The following is a 4906-nucleotide window of genomic DNA, read 5'->3' as shown; positions in this document are numbered from 1 at the left end:
CCCAGAAAAGGCGAAGGCATCACTAGTAGAAAAAAACCCTATCACAACGCGTTTATCGTGGCGGTTCTAATAGAAACGACGTGAAAAGCCCAATAAATTGGCGGAACCCAAATTTTTGTATGTAGGAGGTCTATTGTGGCGGTTTATGTTAGAACCGACGTAATAACTCATACTTTTTATGGCGGTTTCCAAATAAAAACGCCACCATAAGTCAATTATGGCGGTTATATTAACAACCGACGTTAAGAATGACGCTAAAAGTTAATATAAGTTCCAATTTTTGGCTTAAAAATCGCCATTAACATGTTTTTGTGTCGGTTTTTAATTAAAACCAACAATAATAGAAAAAATAAAATAAAAAAACCCCAAAACCCATTTATAATTTTTTCGTCTTCTTCTTCATTTCCCCATACCCCAAATTAAACAACCACCCCCTCAATTCAATCATCAACTCCAACCTTCAACTCCATTTTCTCACGCCGCCCTCGACAACCATCCATTTCCTCTCACGCTGATGCGACCGACAATGGTCAATCTCGCTCCGTGGTCGTTTAGATACAAGAGCCGACCAATGATCCACAAAATCAACTATATTGTGGTTTTTAAGCGGTTTAATCATCGATCTACCAAACTCGGTACTCTTTTGAGTTTTTCAATCATGCGTAAATTCGATCTCCAGGTATTCTCTTTTAAACTTTGAATTATTATTTTTGGAACATTGTCAAAGATTAATAGGTACCAAATCTGTGTAATTGCTTTCATGGCCTCTTTATATTGTGTGGCTTCTCTACTTGTTTTACAATTTTCGCTCCACCACTGCCCTCGATCGTGTCATTAATTGTTGCTTTGCTTTTTCTTATATTTAAAGCTATAAATATAGGTTTCTTTGATAGCGGAGATGTGTGAATGGCAGTATGGGAGTGGGGGATTGATTATTTTGTATCGAAGAAACATATATTTGGGGATTTTTTGTGAGTGTCTCGGCACAATGCTGTAACTATTGTTAGACTGAATTGGGGATTCTGTGTTGAAATGTATTTGTTTCTCACTTTCTTATTTACTTTTCGTATTGACATCATGACGTGTAGTAGTGGAGGAAGCTGAATGATGATAGTTGAAAGTCTTTAATTGCTTATGTGAATACAATGTAGTGAGAAAACTCTGCCATTGATATCCGTAATATGAGATGGACTGTATTAGTTCCAAGCTTCCAATTATTTTGTCTTGCAGTGACGAAGGTGTAGGGTGTGAGTCAACTAGAGTTTCTGTGGTCTTTTGAGAGGTTTTTCCTGGGTTAGAGTGTGACATAAATCAAAACTAGCAACTTTGGTATCATATTTTAGGATTTCATATTTTCAAACTGTCATTGTATTGATACAATAAGGATTAATCCCTTGAGGCGAGGGAGTCTAGAACATAGTATACTCTGTTCATCTTTATTGTTCAAACTTGTTTTACACTTTTCATCTATAATTGCTTTTAAAACTGTCATTGTATTGATACAATGAGGTTTAAGCCCTTATCCTGATATCTCATAGGCAAGTGGATTTGATGATATTCCTAGTAGTTGAGCCCTAACTTTTCCATTACGAGATTTCTAATTCTATATGGTACGGAGTAATTTATAGTATCTCATAGGTAAACAAATGATTGGGACGGAGGGAGTATCAATTATTTTACTTTGTTCATCTTTATAGTTCAAACTTGTATATTCTTTACTTTTATTCATAATCCCTACAAATCTCCTCATCTTTATAGTTCAAGCTTGGGTTCTGGTTTTACTCACCAACTCAAATGCTATAATAACTAAACGTCTGATGTAATCTCACTTATTTGGGTGAAGGCTGATAGACTGGGTGAATGTTGATAAACTGTCAACTGATGCACTAATTTTTTATGAGAATTCTTTTGCATAATGAGTTTTAAAGCATGATACTACTTTTGAATTATGTCTAACATTGTTCTAAACTTGTCTAGTCACTAATCACTTATGTAAACAAATTTGGATGCAGGTGACCTTCTGAGATAGAGAAATGTCTTTTTCATCTGATGTTTAATCATTTCTTCATAAACCGAATCATAGCTAATGCATAACTCGGGTGAGTTTAGCCATCTGTATTTTGATTGAATTATCAACATCCTTTACTTAACTGAACAAATTCTAGTAAAGCTTCAGAGAGGTTGATTTCAGATACTGTTGTTAATCCTGGTTGAGTTTCAGATACTTTTCGTGAGGAACAAGCATGAGAGTTAGTATATCTATATTGGTACTTGCTTCAGTTGTGATGTAAGTTCTTTTCTTTTGTGATTCGTTCATCTGATAGTACCTCTTTGATTGATGTTGGGACGGAAAGATGATTAGCTTCTTGAAATGATTTAGGCTATAAAATTCTTGTCGCTTTTAGAAGGAGGGCTGATAATCCAAAGAAATTCTCTACGGATTTATAAATGTTTGTTTGGGGCATTTATTCAGCATTACATTCCTTTGCATTTTTTTATGTAGGTTGACTACTTCCAAATGTGTTGAGAAAAAGTGATCCTCCTTTTGTTTTTTATGCGATAATTATCAAGCAAGGACATAGTTCATTCGTATGTGTAATCCTTCATTCTTTAACTTATGTTGTTCCAACACATAGTAAATGCACTAGGCAGTTTTTGAGAGAAGCTTGTGCAGTTTGATCTATTTGTCGGATTGTCTTATAGTGTGGTGTGTCACTTAGATTCATTCTATGCTCTAGCTTTACACACACTAGAGACTTGATACATGCATCATCTATATTAAATATAGAAGGGTGTTGGATGGTTTTTTCACTACAAAGACACGCAAAATGTTTTGTTGATTTTAGATCTTCCTCTCGAACCTTTTATCACTAAGATTTATGTCATCATCATCGAGTCATTCTCGCGAATCAGCAAATTGCATCAAACCCCGCCCTTTGAACTCGTATTGTGAGAATTCTGCTTGCTTTTTCTTGTTGATTCCAATTTCACGTGAAAGTAGACTATTTAAAGATTCTATACATATAAGGAACTCAATATTTGGATAAGTGAAACTCCGTTGTGCTCCTCTAAAGTTAGATCGATTTACGCATATTATGAGCAACCGTAAATTGACTTCTTCCTTGCTTGTGATCAAAATTCTCTTAGTCGTTTAATTGCACAGGTTTAATTTTTTCAATCTCTGATTCTTTGTGTTAGTTGATCACTGTCATTGCCTACCAGGTATCCTGTTGTTTCCTTTGTTGACGCAAGAAAACCCTCTCTTGGCCTGTTCTTAGCACCTATTAGCTCCTGCAAATCATGTACATGTAGAAGAAATAAGGGGCGGCTAGCTGTCTTACTGGCAGGCGGAGTGAATTCCTTAAGCGAGGGCACGCTGGCAAACATTTTTTTTTTACGGATGAAGACTTGCTTTTATTTTCTGCACATCCTTGTTAATTAGTTGTTCTTTAATGCATTATTTATTATTTCGTGATAATTAAGTGTGACGTATCATCTATGCCTATTGAGCCTTTGAATCCTCAAATCTAATAATGTTCTATTTTTTATGTTACAGGTTGCATTTGAGGTATTAACAATGATGACGGGTTGATTTTTTGTCCGGCTGGCAACATATATATGCTCACAATACAAGAATGAAGACTTATAATTAGTAGCTTTCAAATAGTCGTTAAGAATTATTATTTGTTCTATTTAAACATTTGTTATATTTGTTTTAGTTAAATAATTGAACATTTGCGATCGAAGTTCTACTTTTGATCCTTTTTTGAAATGTAATTGACATATATTTTTGAGACTGAATCAATTGAATGCACAATTAGAGAGAATTACAATTGTTGCGTGCCTTACAAGTTCTTATGTCGTTGCACTTTATTAAGTGTTGTTTTTGAATAAATTACTGTTGCATTTGTTTATTATAAGTGTTGTTTTGGGACGTAACGAGTGTTGTGTTTCCAAAATAAAAATGTTGCATTAATTTGATATAAGTGTTGCTTATCAACATGAAAAGTATTGCATTAGTTCAGGAAGTGTTGCTTTTTTTACATAAGAAATGTTGCATTAGAAGATGAAAAATGTTGCCTTTTCTATTGAAAAAGCGTTGCATAAACATGACCAATGCAACACTTTTCAAAAGTGTTGCTTCAGATTAAAAAGTGTTGCATTAAGCGTTGCAAAGACCTAATGCAACAAGACCTGATGTAGCACTTGATTAAGTGTTGCATAAACTCTATTGCAACATTTATATGACATTATGCAACAATAGCAAAGTGTTGCTATAGAATCTAAATGTAGTAGTGACTGGAACTCAAAATGATCTGAGCTTACGTGGTCGATTGATCAAGCATGTAGGCGTTGAAAGCTTAGAGCATGGTCTTAGAATGCAAAGGGAGAAGAGAAGCGCGGACACTCGCGTGAAAAAATATGTGGAACGAAGGTCCCTATTTATACTAAAAAATGTGAAGAGTTATGGAATGACTCAAACTATGAAAACAAATAACGGAAAAATCTGAAAACAGGCAGAAACGAGCTGGGGAAGAGGCGCAGCAGCTGCTGCGATCCTTCGAAGAGGCGCAGCATCTGCTGCGTCATTTCCCTAGAGGTTTCCTCCTGCGGAAGAAAGAATTCCACATTTGTTTTAGGGAATTGCGGTGGATCTCAACTTCCTTATTTCTTAAAATATAGTTTTTCGGGATATATTTTACCAAAAGATAGAAAATTAAATTATGGAATAAATATCCAGAATATTCTAGGACATTCCGACTCGGCCTTTTAAACGGTTTTTAGAATATGAAGCGGTTTTTGATCCGGGCTCCAAATGAACTCTAATTACTGTCAAAATGACCGTATCGGTGCGTAGATGATGACCAAGGGGTAGACACAAGTGTTTGAGCTATCACTTGATGAT

The 4906-nt window shown here is 35.2% G+C and overlaps 1 long non-coding RNA gene across 3 annotated transcripts; it reads left to right on the top strand.

Moving 5' to 3' along the window:
- The first annotated feature begins 370 nt into the window (after window positions 1–370).
- LOC141626429 (uncharacterized) lies at window positions 371–3821 on the top strand. 3 transcript variants are annotated; one of them, XR_012536013.1, is made up of 3 exons: window positions 371–679; window positions 2013–2589; window positions 3557–3821. It is a non-coding gene; the product is annotated as an uncharacterized LOC141626429 (long non-coding RNA). The 3 variants fall into 3 exon arrangements; XR_012536012.1 differs by lacking the exon at window positions 3557–3821 and having other exon boundaries at window positions 2013–2099; window positions 2222–2809; XR_012536014.1 differs by lacking the exon at window positions 3557–3821 and having other exon boundaries at window positions 2013–2287; window positions 2504–2809.
- Window positions 3822–4906: the final 1085 nt, after the last annotated feature.

This window comes from Silene latifolia, chromosome Y (assembly GCF_048544455.1).
Source record: "Silene latifolia isolate original U9 population chromosome Y, ASM4854445v1, whole genome shotgun sequence".
NCBI classification, from domain to species: domain Eukaryota; kingdom Viridiplantae; phylum Streptophyta; class Magnoliopsida; order Caryophyllales; family Caryophyllaceae; genus Silene; species Silene latifolia.
This window is presented reverse-complemented; position numbering and strand designations above follow the sequence as displayed.